The sequence below is a fragment of the Manis pentadactyla genome, chromosome 1, assembly GCF_030020395.1.
Source record: "Manis pentadactyla isolate mManPen7 chromosome 1, mManPen7.hap1, whole genome shotgun sequence".
NCBI classification, from domain to species: Eukaryota; Metazoa; Chordata; class Mammalia; order Pholidota; family Manidae; genus Manis; species Manis pentadactyla.
Genome location: NC_080019.1, coordinates 75,904,757 through 75,919,765, shown reverse-complemented (window position 1 = coordinate 75,919,765; position 15,009 = coordinate 75,904,757). Strand labels below are relative to the sequence as shown.

Genomic DNA, 15,009 nt, shown 5'->3' with positions numbered 1-15,009 from the left:
TTTTCAAACCTATATTTGCTCTCCTCAAACTTCAACTCTCCAACTCCCCATTTCACTCTTAATGAGTGAGCTCACCTCCTACTTCACAGAGAATACAGAAACCGTTAGGTGGGAACTCCTCTCAGCAATCATCAAACATTAAAATCAACCTGCTTCTACACTTACCCTTCTTCCCCTGTAACATCAAGCATTCCTTCTCAACTAAATCCTTTGAAATGGCTTTTTAAGCCTGGGTAAGTCCTAACCATTTAAAAGCCACATAAATAAAAACTTCCGATAACCTCACACCCCTTCATCAACCAACTTCTATTGGCTTCACTGTCACAGTCAGAGTTCTCAGGCAAGTGGATTATCCTCACTGTCTCCATACCTCTCTTTCTACTCAGGCTTCACACACTTAGGTCTGGCTTCCACCTCGACCACTTTACTAACATAGCTTGTTAGGTCAACAATGACTTACTATATCTGTGGATAAAATTGCAATATTTCCAGAATCTCTTGCCTGACCTTAGTGCATCTCATATCAGCAGGTGTTTCCAAGGGGTGGAGAGAAGTAGCCAATCTCCATATCAATAGGTGATTACAAAGTAGATGGAGAGCAAGTGGGCACCTGAACCTGAGAGGAATTTATTGGGTCCTTCGGCAGCTGGGGCATGGGAGACGCTGGCGAGCAGAAATAGATGACTGCTTGTAAGCAATACATGGGCTTCTCCCACTTTATTTCTCCCTTTGACTAATTTTGGCTTCAAAGGTTATTTGCCCCAGACTGGGAACATATTCCACCCCCGCCCCCAGAGTTACAGTATCTCTAAACCAGATGGATATTTTTCAGTTCTCTTCTGACATGCTTTTTTAGCAGCATATGATACTGTTAACTGCTCCCTTCTTCTTGTACTATGCTTTCCCTTGTCTTCCCTGATTCAGCCCTGTTGAGCGTCCTCCTACTTCTCTGGCCATGTTCAGGCTCATTTTCCTTTGTCCATTAAGTGCTGGAGTGAATCAAGATTCTACTCAAGGCCCTCTTCTCCTCTCACTCTATTCTCTATTCCTAAGTGATTCCATCTATACTCGTGGATTAAAACAACATGGAAACTTAACATGAGCCACACATTTAAACCTCTGCCAAACTCCATAGAGATAGATGCAACTTACTGGACATCTCCACTTGTATGTCTTAAAGACTCGTCACTGTTGATATATCCAAAACCAAACCCAGGAACCCCCACCCCAAACCTAATCCATACCCAGTATCCTCTCTATTCTGTTATGCAAACAAAAAGACAAAATATTTTCCTGATACTCTCTCCTTCATGCAACCATTATGTAAATCATCTCTCACCAGTTTTACTACCTTCAGATTTTACATTCAGGATAAATAGTTTGGAATGTTCTGAGTGTTATTGTTCAGTTAATTTTTTGAAGAACTACCGAGTACCCTTTGTTTTTCCCAACACACTGACATAAGAAAGAATTGTAAATAGGAAATGATGTAAGTACAAAATACTGCACCAGGGTCAAGGATTCTTTTGAAAAAAACAATCACATGCCAGGAAATATTTTGTTTTTTAAAAAAGAAATGATGTTCACAGTGGGCATCATACTTGTTACCTTCCCAAGGTCACTGAATTACACAGAACTGAGATGCATAAAGGACTGTGAGCTCCTTCCCAAATTTCAAAAGGTCTAAATGGATTAATGTCTTCCATTCTTAGATACATACATATTACATTGGGTGGAGTTGTAAAAGAGAGTCTTAAAGTTAATTTTATGATCATAAAATCTTGTAAATGCATCATCATATTGGACCTCTCAAGAGATCTGTAACTTGACCTACAAAAAGAGTTGTCTCTTAATATATTTTAAAATATTATCTTTAGTTCTGGAAAGAAAGCACTGAGAGTTAATATGAACATTTTGCCCTATTCTCTTTTGGTCTTGTTTATATGCTAGTAAAGAGAGAGAATTCTTCTGCAAAGCCTCCCGAGAATACAGAACTAAATGCATCAGAATATGGAATTGTTTGGGAAAATAAGAGTTACATTTTTGCAAATAAATGTTGTACCTATATTGAAAGTTCAGTACTCATAGGAGGTTTCCCAAATAATATGCCTCCCTCTGCCAAAACACAAAGCAAACCCCATCAGTTCATAATGAGCATGACTAATTATTAACCTGAACAGATGACATCAGAGAAAACTGGCATAAATTATCCCAAAATGAACTGTGAGTGAATCTGTCCATTTAATGAATCTAATTTGCATGATTCCTCTCCCTGCTGTTCCCTTTGTAAATAATCTTTCATTTAAATAATTTTCAGCCCAAAAGCTAGAATCATAATTATTCTGGGAGTTATGTGGGCTTGATGGGGAAGCTGTTCTTTCAGTCATAACTTGCAAGCTGTTCAGATCATTGATCACTACACCTGGCTGGTATTTTAGGGTAATATCACTCAGGTAGTCACATCAGGACCTTGTTCAGAGCTCAGACCACAGACAGAGAGAGACTTCTTAAATGGGAATTCATGAGACCTAGAACCAGGCTTCCAACACAGCAGCGTTGGGTAATTAGCCTAGGTGATAATGTGTATCGTCTCTCATTTTTAATGTATGAATAACAGGCAAAAGTGCTTCCTTTTTTACATAACCACAGGTCATCTTTGACACCATCAGAAGAATCAATGGTAGATACGCTGCCTGCACAGCCCTCCAAGTTCCAGCAGATCCTTTAAAACCATTTTGTGGGGACATAGTAGGAACTACTGCTGTTTTCTCTCCATGGCATTTCCTTGCTGAATCCAAGACCACAGCATGAAGCCATGTCATTGATTTCATTGACTACCATGTGGGCAGTTTTCTCTTAGCTGTTGAAAATCACTTTTTTCCCTCTTTACATCTCCATTGACTATCTCATCCTGAGAATTGACTTACTCTCACTGTCCATTGCCATACTTTGTCTAAGAAAAGAAAAGAATTTTAAAAGAATGCCTTCTGTTCCTGTCACCACCAAAAGAAAAATCAGAAGAATTTAATATTTCCTGTCACAGACATGCCCATGTGTGCATGATCACACACAATTAGTCTCCCTCATAACAAACAGGAAGAGAACCAAGAAAAAAACATCCATCACCTCTTTTGGTATTAAGTCTGTGGGATGTGATACACAGTCAGAACATCTATTAAGGTCAAAACCATTATCTCCTCTTCCGGGTGTCTAAGCTGCCCACATCAGTCATTTTAGTGAATACAGGAATAAAGACTAGAAAATAGTATAGCTGTAGATCTGAGAACCATTAAAGTGTCAGTGACATGGATAGCAATAGTACCACTTTACTATTATAGTCATTTTTATATTACTAGCATTTGAGGATTATATTATCTAGCCTTTGAGGACTGTTTTGAAAATTTGTTCAAAGCAAGATGAGATAGAAAGAAGAAATGATCTTTTGAAGAAGAGACACATTTGTGTGTGTGTGTGTGTGTGTGTGTGCACAGATGCCACATATGTCCAAGCCTGAACATGCCCTAGACACGCCATACACAACCTGAGTGACTGAAAGATCACCCAGTAGAAATTGTTGCAACTCATTTTCAGTTTTCTTGGTCATTTGAAATGCTCTGGTGTCCACAGGGGTATGTGTCAACAAGCATTGCCTGCTTTTAACAATTTGCTCAAGTGAATCTTGACAAATCTAGTTTTGGCAGCTGTTTGGCCTGGAAGATTATTTTATTTGTGGATACTGCTCTAGTTGCTACATAGGTGGTGGCACTAGGTGGGGTGTTTTAAACCTAAGGTAGTTCAGTGATAAACAGGAATACATCCGCTTTAAGCTTTCTCAGTGGTCTCCTGAGGTATATCCTTCATCTCAGGAATTCTGGACCAGGATATGCTGGTCATAAGGAAGCAGAGGTTCTGGTGTTTGTTTCATCGAGAGGTCCCTCCCTATGGGATCAACCAGCAGCCTCTAAGATGGCCAGCAAAGCATTCAGATGTGCTAAGTGTGAAACTAAGAACCATTATTTCCACATTTGCCTTTGCCTGCCTCCTTCTGAGGTGGCTGGAGAACTGGGCCTACCTCATGGCATTGGTTCCTGTACCTCAGTTAGCTCTACGTGCCACATGAGATTTGCCAAGAATCACTGATGTTCAACTCACCCCGCCCTTCACTTGAAGGAGCTCCTTGTCAGGGATCTGTCCTTATTTTATATTCAAAAGTTTATATTCTTTTTGTAAAGAAGGGCCCCCAAAATTGGGTAACCTTCAGGCTCTACAAAATCTGGATCCCCTCCTATCCCTGTGAGAAAGCATGATAGAAAAGTATGATACATTTATGGTCTTATTGTAATATTAAGTATTATAGTGTATCACATCACTGTGAAATATTTTAATCCCTAGCACTCATATAGCACCATTTTCTGCATTCACTTATTGTAGTATTTTGGTAAAAGAATTTTTTTAAATTTACTTGAGCAGGGTTCAAAAATTCCTCACTAAGCTTAATTCTCAATTTTGTGTCTGAAGCTAATGTTATTCCTCTCCACATCTCTCCCCAGCCATTTTGCACAGCTTTGCCTGCTCGTAATATCATGGCAAGCAACTTGTCACCTCCTGAAAAGTGTGTCAGATTCGTAGAGACCCAATAACAATTACAACAGTATGCACTCCAATACTGTTCATTCTTCAGTCTAAATTGGCACTGTACACCTGTGACCTAGAATGACTCTCTTGCCCTCCTTTGCAATTCAATCCAGTTATGAACTGATGATTATTTTTAAATCCTACTGTGGATCTCCCAAACCACTCCAGATCGCAAATCTTTAACTTTGAGCACTGAAGGCTCTCAAACCAGTCCCATGTCAGGTGTACGTTCTCATGACCAAAAGCTCAGGGGAGGCAGGCCTCAGCTCCAATGGGCCTGCAAATAGAAACACTAAGGAACAGTAAAAAAAAAATTTTATAACTAAAGAAAATTACCCCAAGTCATAGCAAATGAATGCTATCCTGAGATAAACCTGGATAAAAGAATGGATTATACTCAATGTAAATTCCAGAAGGCATGCGGGCAGACTTTCCAGCCTACAGGATGGTGGGAGGGGATAATCTTAAGAATTTTGTTAAGGGTTTTTTACAAGTTTTTCTTAGAATGAAGTGCCCTTTCAGCTCTAATTATGATTCTGTTACCAACAAGAGTGATAAAGTCCAGTTTATCCTAACTGCACAAAATATGTAGGAATGAGCACACATTTTTGTGCTGATGACTGACAGATTTCAGTATGTTCCACATATCTCTTCTTTACCTTCCTCCTGCCAACCCGTTCACACTGTCATCTTAGAGCGGATGAAAGGTCACCTGCAGACAGGTTTTTGACCTCTGGAGAATCTTTACTGAGTAGAGATAAGATCTGAGCAGAAGACGTTTTTCTGAATATACTCTGAATTATAGACAGATGATACAGTAAGGGCAAATAATTACTATGAGTCACATCTGAGAAAGAATTGGTGCCCCCTTTCTGGTAGAAATCTTAATCAAGGTGCAAACAGAGAACCCTGGGGAAGCTCCTAAAGCCCTAAGCCAATACCTCTCTGACAGAGTCTCTTCCAAAACTCCACCAGTTGTAGAGTGGCTGAGATGGGGACCCATCTGACTTTCCAATGAGGAATTCCAGCCACTCATGAGCACCTGTTTCCTCACCGTGATAGCCTTCAGGCTTTCCACCATGCCTGTCCCATAGCAAGTGTTCTAGTCAATGTCTAGTAAATGTTCAATCAGCAAGTAATCAAAAGATCCTTTAGTTAAATGATAGTACAAACACTAATGTCTTCTGCCAAAGACTCACTCTATTTCAGGTTGGTGTTGGACACTGTTGACCTCTGCCCACTATTTTATTTATTTATTTATTTATTTGCTTTTCACTTCATTCTTGTGGTTTGGCATGGTGTGCACAGAATCTGGAACCGCATGAGGCCAGTCAAGCGTGGAATGAGAGCTTGTTGGCTGACAATGCACAAGGGTGCCCAGGACACTAAGCAGGATAAAATAGTACTGAAGGCAGCTAACATGAATTTAATCAACCATAATTCTACATTACTTATTATTTTGTTTACAATGTCACAATGCAAAAGTTCTCATGTTGTGTCCTTAATGCTTTTAAGATTTTGCTTGTGCAACATTCATTGACCCAGTTGGTTTCTTTCCATGTCAATTAACATCTTTGGGGGAGCTATAATTGTACATAGCACACCCCATAATTCAAGCAGCCCCATCCTTTTACAGAAGCAGTTGTCATTCCCAGAGTTGTATCAGTAATTGTAAGAAAACAGTGAACTGAGCAACAGCAGTTGGTAACATAAACCTAATGATCAGAAGTGAACACGGCCAAGCTCGACTTTGAAACAGAAAATGAAATCATCAGAGTAGATGTAATTATTGAGAACCACGGAGTAGCAGCAACTCTCTGCTCTTTTAGTAACAACCATTGTTCACCAGGCACAACTATGGTTTCAGTCATGTGGCAAGATAATGTGACGCAAAGCCTTAGGAACACCAGTGAAAAGGAGCTGAAGAGTAATTTATTCATGTTAGAAACAGAGTAGTATGTCAGTGTAGAAAGAGGGAGTGTGACGGAAAGGGAGTAGGAGGCACCAGGAACCGTGTGCGGTGAGTGAAAACTAAGCAGCCTGGGACCCAAACAGAAGAGATCCGCATCCAGGGCTTGAGCACAGCAGGTGAGCAAGAGAGCCGGACACTGCTTTCTTCCTTTCATCCCCTCAGCTCGCCCATATGCAGCTGTGCATATTGTAATTAATTGTAAAAGAAAAAATACTAGGAGTGCAGGCGGCTGAAGGCACCTGTCCGAGGAGCAGCAGGATGAACCTCAACCCCAGGAGGGGGCGCTAATGAGAGCAGCTGGGATTGCAGGGGACTCACCAACAGTCACTGGTGATGACTGAGAGTGAAACCATGCGTGGCAGAGAGTGGCATCGGGAAGCGGAAAGCTATCCCTCACGCTGTCACTTGACACAGAGCCCTGTGTTGGAGGCATCAGTAAGATTTAAATTATGGAATCCAAAGGTTTCCAGCGTTCTCATCATTCCTCAGCCATAATTCCAGCAATTCCTAAAAGAGAAAAGACGTGAAGAAATATTCAGATCACACAGCACTCTTTTATGCTATAAGTTAAATGTGGTGTGATGTTGTGGAACTTAGAAGCGCTTTGGATTCACAGTGTATGGGTTCAGACCCCGGTCTCCTTCACTTAATAACTGTGTGACTTGGGCAAGTCGCTTTTTCAATCCCCATTTTCTAACCTTCAAAATAGGAAGATGCTGTTTTTGTAATGCGTCACACCCACATTCATGATTATTTTAATAACCTCGCAGCCTAGACCTAAAGGACAATCGTCAAGCTGCTCTAAGTTGTTCTTTAATGTGCAGGTGAATGACTTGCCCCAAAGCATTCTACTTCCTTTTCCCTACCCAGTGGCTGTGGGGAATGGAAGCCAGCACCTGTAAGGCCATCACCCGCTTTGGGTTGTAGTTAGGGATGTCATGATTTTTAAAGAGCCCTTTTTAAGTTATATGTATGCATATCCTATGATCTGTGTACACAATTTGGGCTGGGAATGAGTTAAATAAAAAAGAAACGATTACATAGGGTTGACTGGCTCCCATCACCTGCTCCCTCTCTCTCTCTCTGCTCTCTTTCCCTCTCTCCCCCCATGGGTTTCACAAAGGTGTTTGTTAAATATAACACTGCCCTGTCTGTCTGTCAGGGTTTTCACTCTGACAAAGAAAAATACAAAGACCAAATCAGGCCAAAAGTGGTAATTGATGTCCTTATTTCTTTCACGTTCTCTGTGCAAACTGGAATATTACAGAAAACAGGATTCAGTTTTATTTATAATGAAGACTTAAAATGTACTTAAGTGTGACTGAGTTGACAACCATAACAGTCCGACACTGAAGTCAAAATGAGAATGCTTTTCTTTCTTGAAACTCTCCAAGACCACAAAGGTAACATAGCCAGTTTTTAACCTGCTATTTAAGTACACATTCCATACCTCTCCAAATACACGAGTATATTTTAATAGGACTTTATTTAAAGGGACATCCATATTGGTTTCTTATATATGAAAGTCACTTAGTTGGCATTCAAGGATCCCCCCTTGCTTCTTTTAGCCTTGTCCTTAAGGACAGAAATGCAAGAAGCACATGACCCTCTTTCACGGGGTCATGACTTGTTCTATTCTGGCCCTGACAAGAGATCTAGTGGGTTCTGACTTTCCCAGTATGCAGACAGATCTTCCTCTGCCTGCTGAGAGGAAGGACATAGGTCTAGGCAGCAAAAGACGTGTGTACAAGTCCAGGGTCCCCACAGGCTGGAGTTCCCCTTCCCACTCTCTAGTTCCCCAAGGACCTTTCTCAGGGTTTGTCAAGCTGCCTTTAAAATAGTAGTTTCTAAATGTGGGGGCAGCTCAGAATACCCTGGAGCACTGGTTAGGAGTTCAGGTCACTGGTCCTTCCCCTGAAGGTTATGTTATGACTCAGGCAGCCTCAGGGAGGGGCCAGGATATCTATGGGTGTAACCAGTATCCCAGAGGATTCTGCTATAGCAGGCCTACAGGAAATCTCTGGCAAAGTCTGGAAGTCCGATGAAGAAGGTACTCTGTCAGATCCAAGTAGAGCTTGACCACTATGCCCATTTTATAGAAGAAAACACTGACACTCAAAGTCACAAAGCAAGTTACAAGCCAAATTGGTTATGAACCAAAATGTGCTAGATTCCAGAGTCCACAGGTCAACCCACTATGAAATAATCCCTTCAGGGCAGTGATAACTAAGTCTTAACTCAGTTCTTCCGCTGTGGCATCTATTTTTTTGCTTGTCAGCTTCCTACATCTTTGCTAATACATGCTGTTGAGTTAGCAGCCAGGATTGTGAAATCAGAAGCCTCACCTTTAAACCCACTCTAAGCCCATCAATCATGGTGTAAGGGCTACCTGCAGACCCAGACCTCTCCTGAGAGTCAGGTTTGTGGACTTTGTGACAGCTGTTTTCTGCTTTGTTCGGGCTACTTTTTCCAGACTTGTACATGATCAAAATTGGAGTTCCAGAGATTAAAATGGAAATAAATCCAATTGATTGACATATGCAAATGTTTTGCTCAGATTTCTTATGTCTAATGTAGTGCTCTTCACACCACTTGCAGCCTTATTTTTTTCAAATACAAAATTAAGAAAAGCTTCTCTGGTTGAAGATAGAATGAATATCCTACAGCCTAGAATTCAAACTTTTCTCCCTCCTTCTCTCCCCATAACATCCACTGAAGTCCCTCTCACCCAGCAAGGAATCTAGGAGCTCCATAGAACAAAGCCGGAAAGGCCAGGCCTAGGGAATTCCTTCCAATGATAAAGCAGATGGGTGCTAGCTAAAGAGTACACTGTAACAAACAGCCTTCACTTGGCTCCAGTGCTAGGAATTAATACAATCTGAGAATTGGAGGCATTAGACTTGGGGTTAGGAAATCTGCGCTCTGTTTTGCCTTCCACTGCTGGTGTCTTTCATTATTAGGGCAAGCCCTGGGGCTCACCTGGCTGCAGCCACGTGCTCTCCTCAAGCCCCACCTTCATGGCCTATCATTCAGGCCAGGAAGCAGCCTGCTGGCTTGTAGATGAGGCAGACACTGTTGAGTTATGTACACCACTGGTGCTGGCTATTACAGCTTTCTCTGTTGCACAGAGAGATTCTAGAAATCAAGTTTCGGACCAAGTAAGAACTCAGCGTTTACCATGAATACTAGTGCTACAGCTAGTTTCCTGCCAACTAGTGCTGAAATGATCCAGATCATCAGGCAGCCACGGAGTTTTATTTGGTAGCTTAATAACAACTGGCGAAACAGATCCAAATTGTATGAACATTTGTAAAAGGACATTTAAAGTGAGCCAATTGTAGCTTTTCATTTTAGAGGTTCCTTTGCACTGTTTGTTCACAGGAATCACAGCCGAGCAAATGACCCTAGTCGGGGCCGCAGTGTGATGTGCATACAATGAGGCCTTGGGCCAGCTGAACACAAAGTGAAATCACTGTCGCTGGCAGGCTGGAATGACCTTGTCCTGACCCTCAGGTGTTACCATCAGTCTTCTCCAAAAATGACCACAATAGGTATAAAATCACCTATTTCCTGAGCCAAAGGACTGGCCCAGCCTACTTAACAAGAGGGTCAGGTTTTAGTTCCTGAAAGAGAACTGGAACATACATAAAGTAGCAACACACTCCCCAGATGCTCTTACTTCTTCTAATAATATTTCCTGTGTTTCATGTGATTTAAATAAAAGTCCTGCTGGTAACATGGAGGAGGGAAAAGAATATGACTTTTAGCATCAAATTGCCCTATGATCTTAAGTAAGTTATTGAAGGTCTCTGAGACCAGGTTACCTCAACTGTAAGTTGAGGATAATAAATACATATTTAGAGGATTAATGTGGGGATTAAATGAAATGATGTGTCTATTTGTAAGTAGCAGACACATATAAGACCTTCAAGAAAACATAGTCATTATTAGTAGGACTATTTGAGTAAAGGCCAAACAATGGCAAATCTTTTCCCACTGTCCCCAACTCATCTTCTCTCCTCTCCAAGTTCATATTGAAGGAGGATAAAACCTCTTCTGTTTAATAAATGTCATCTTTAACTTGTACCCAAACAAGTGGCTCTCCATCCTTGGGCACACATGGATCACTTGGGTTTGTTGGTTTGGGATGGGGCCTAGGTATAAGGTATTTTTAACAAGCACCAAGTATTTCAATGTACACTTGTGTTGAGGGCCAATGGCTTAAACTATTCAACAGTGTACTGTTAGCTTTCCTGATTCAAGATGCTCCCTTCTCCAATCCATTCTCTAGTATTCTAGTAAAATGGTCTTCCTGATCAAACCTGATCTTGTCTTTCCTATATTTAGAAACCTTAGTTAGCCCTCTTTGCTTGTAGTAAAGATGGCTAATATGCTTCTCCTGTGTACCATTTTCAGGAAGTTAGTGGTGGCTTCTGTGGGTAAAATTATAATATTTCCAGAATAGCTTGCCTGGCTTTAGTGCATGTGCATATCAACAGGTGTTCCTCAGGGGTGGATAAAAGTATGGCTTTAGTGCATCTGTATATCAACAGGCATTCCATGTCAATGGGTAATTACCTGGGTGTCCAAGGGCTTATCTGAACCTGAGAGGTTAGGGGGAGGGCTGGTTTTGCTTCTGCCGGAGCAGGAAAAAGAGATAGCCCCAGACTGCAGTTTGTAAGCAATAAACAGCTTTTAAACTTCATTTTTCCTTTTGACTGCTTTCGGTTTTAGCGGTATTTTGTCCGGGATTTCCTTTCCCTGGAGTTACGCTTCCTAAAGCCCTGTGTAGTGAAGGCTTCTACAGGTTGGCCAGGGCTCAGCAGGAAAGAATTCATGGCAGATTGGGGACATTGGCAATGAGAACAGAAAGGGGCAACTCTAGGATTTGCCGGTCCAGTGTATGGAATAAAGCTAAAGCTCAAACATGAAATAGAAGATCTTGCACAGTTTGTTTCTCTAGCTGCATTTCCTGCCTATGAAGCCACAAGCTATATCCACAATCAGTTTCTGATTTTCTTATTTTCCCTGCCAAGCATGAACCCTTAACTCCATGACTTTGCTCATGCTTTCCGTTTGCAGGGAATGACCTTGCCCTATTCCCCATACCACCACCCTTAATCCCATAATCCTTCTTCAAGGCTCAGGTTGAATGTCCACTTTCCTGGGGGAATCGCTATGTCTACACCAGATACAATTAGTCTCCTTCTCCACCTCTATGCTTGTGAAGCACCTTCTGTATATTTATAACTGACTTTGTCATAGTACCATATGGTGATTTACTCTCTTTTTATATATTCAAGTCCCCCTATATGTACAGTGCACATCATAAATGCTCAGTGAATGGTGATGAGTGAATGAATGAATGAATAGCTCTTTGGCTGCAGATACTACTGCTTACTCATCTTTGTTCCCCAATGCCAGGTACTAACTTACACATAGTAGGGATTCAAGGGTCTGCTGAGTGACTGAGTCAGTGTCTACAGGCTCTGCTGCCACCCATATGGCACAGTGATCTGGGCTCATTCTGAATCACAAATCACAATCTGCCAGAAGACTTCCATCTGGAGAGCCTACTCCCCACAGCAGCTTTTCCTTCAGTCTTCAGGCCTGTTTTGTTCCTTATTCAACAGGAAATAATTGAATGTTAGCACTGACTCAAAAATAACTTGGGAAGCTATAAAAATTGCTAAAGGCCTACTAGTAATATACTGTATAGGAAGCTTTATAGCAGCCCTGCAGAGCACCAAGAATCTTGGTCCCAGGGTTTCTTTATGCTTTTATGTTGCATATGCTCTTCTCATCCATGTGGTCAAGGCAGCCCACCAGCCCCTCGTAATCCTCTCTTGTGGAACCCAGCCTTGCTGACTACTCAGTGCAGCAAAATTGATCTGCTATCTATGTGTGGAGTAAAGGAGAAAATGCTCAAGGTATGCCCAGGATTCCCCTAATCAGTGAATGTGCAGAAGAAATGTTGCATCCTCCTTTCCCACCCCATCCCACCGGAAATGTAACTGTTGTACTCTCTCAACTAACTAAAGGTGAAATTCTGCCCCAAAACAATTCTTCTATAAGCATGACAATGGTGAGACACACAAAGAGTTAAGCTTCCTTAATTCCTTGTGGTTTACACACTTAAATCAGCATTGCTACAGAGCAGAAACTATTCTGGCTCTATGCATAAGTGGCATATCTAATACAGAATTACATTATAATGAAATACGCATTAATGCAAGGCTCATAAATGCTTCTCATGTTCTGCAGGCATCCAAAAGTTGAAAATGTCTATAATCTTATTTTAGTTGCTGCCCAAATGATGACACATCAGGTTAATATGCTTAATTAAAAGCCACATTTAAAACATTCAAAGGGATAGCTAATTCGCTACTGACATTTGCTTGCTATAACACAGTGTAAGCACTGTGGAAACATGACAATGGGATCTGTCACTCCTGCAACGAACACAAAGGAGATACTTTATGATTTTCAGAGAAGGGCATGTTCTTGACACCCAAGAAAATGCATGCCCTAAAATACTTGCCTTTAAAAAATAAATTTTTGCTTAAAGAGGCATTCTCTAAATAATAGCCAAACCACTTAACTATCTACTTTTAAGTGAAGATTAATGCCACTTATTCCACAGCTTGGGTGTGACTCATTGACTTTTGGGCACATTCCTCAGATATGGAGGAAGACCGTCCCTTTCAACTTCCGATGAGCTTAGCTCTCCCCATTGTTGAGTGTGAGATTTGAAGCTAATGAAGTCTACTCCCTACCAACTGGCACTGAATTTAAAAAAGAGAGAAACGGCTGAGCTCACCCCATTCACAAACATCTTGATTTCCCATTTAGAAAACTTTACCCTTTAATCTCCTCCCTGAAGACCCTGTTGGATTAAAACAAAGCTGGGCCGTCCTTTGCTTCTCGCTGCCCCGCGGAGCTCCTGGCCGGCGCATCAGGTGGCACACACCCTCCTCACTTCACCATACGTGTCCTCTGCCATCTGTTCTTAAGTGGTCAAAGCCTGGAGTGGCGGGGCATGACTGGCCAATTTCCACTTCCCAAGAATTGCTTCTCCAGCATTTCTTTAAGTATTTCAATGGGCTCCTCCCGATTGTCCTCCCTCCTGTACCATGGAGAAAAGGCCTAGCCAGGCCCGCAGGGAGTACAGACACGTTCTGAAGAAAAGCCGGGGGGCAGTGAACGCCTGCTGCCAGGCCCCAAGGCCCCACCAAGCAGGACCTTGCAGTGCCTGCAGAGGAGGAGACCCTGGCCTCCTAAACGGAGAGCTGCTGGGGGGCCAGAGAGGTAAATGGACCGGAAACAGAGCCCCGAGACCCTCTGAGAGGCAGCGAGCTCACTGGAGCAGAGGTGCCTGGAAGGGAGCGTGGCCATTCCCTGTGGGCCCAGCTTCAGGATTATTCCCCCTTCTTCCAAGAACTTGATGTGAAATCAACTGTTTTACTAATCGGTTATTTCACATTTCATGTCTCTAGAGATTCCGTGCTCCCAACAGAGAGAGGAGTTTCCTTTATGGCTCTCCAAATTTATTTTTCATTTTGGCTATTTTGTTCCCCAGGGCTCTACTGAGTACTCTGCTCTGCACCTCTCTCAGGTTCTCATCCTTTTTGTTTTAAGTCATACATTAGTTTCCTTACTGCTGCTTCCACTCCAAACACACAGCATGTGCGTACACACACACACACACACACACACACACACACTTCAAAGGTCAATATATTACCAGATCTGTAGGGTTGCCCTAAATAGAAAACGTCCCTTAGAACCATAGTATTTACTGTGAGCATTATGGAGTGAAGTGTTGTTTGGGCTATGGCTACTCTGAGGCTCAGAAACAGCTCTGCTCTTAAGTGCTTGGATTCTTGAAAGTCAGTGTTTGCATCCATGTCCCTTTTAGAACAAGTACCACATGCAAAGGTCAACTTGAGTGGGAAAGTTCAGTGTCCGCATAAGGCAATAGGTTGTATTTTCAGGGCTCTCTGACAAGATCCTTAAATGGGTCAAATGTGGTCAAGCAAAGCTGATGCAGAATATTAAACAGTATGAAACTACATACTTGTAGGCAGGAAAGAACAGCATTAGCAGAGAGGAAGCATCCATGTTCTGTTGTAACAATCCTCAGGGTCCATAACAGACAGGGTATTAAAGGAATGGATCAAGCTAATCAGGGAGAACAACCCAAACTCCTCCGGCAGTTAGAGCTAATTTGTGACAGAAACAGAAAAAGTCCTCCATACAGCAACAAGTTCAAGCAAATTACCCATAAGATCAAGAGTGATAAAACTACTTCCAGGTTGAGAGTTGGAAGTTCTGAAAAAGATCACAGCAAATGGGGTTTTGAATACTGTGCAAGGTTTTGCATCAAGGAGATGGGTGGGAGG

At 42.0% G+C, this 15,009-nt stretch overlaps 1 protein-coding gene across 2 annotated transcripts in view; it reads left to right on the top strand.

The window, feature by feature from the left end:
- SLC9A9 (solute carrier family 9 member A9) overlaps window positions 1-15,009 on the top strand; it is a 527,348-nt gene that overhangs the window by 450,983 nt on the left and 61,356 nt on the right. Inside the window, exon 15 of one of the 2 annotated variants that reach the window (XM_057498899.1) lies at window positions 2,650-7,596. The exons of the other annotated variant lie outside the window; for it this stretch is intronic. The gene's annotated coding sequence lies outside the window, so the exon portion shown is untranslated. Of the gene's footprint in view, window positions 1-2,649; window positions 7,597-15,009 lie in introns of those variants that run through there. 2 annotated transcript variants of the gene reach the window in all.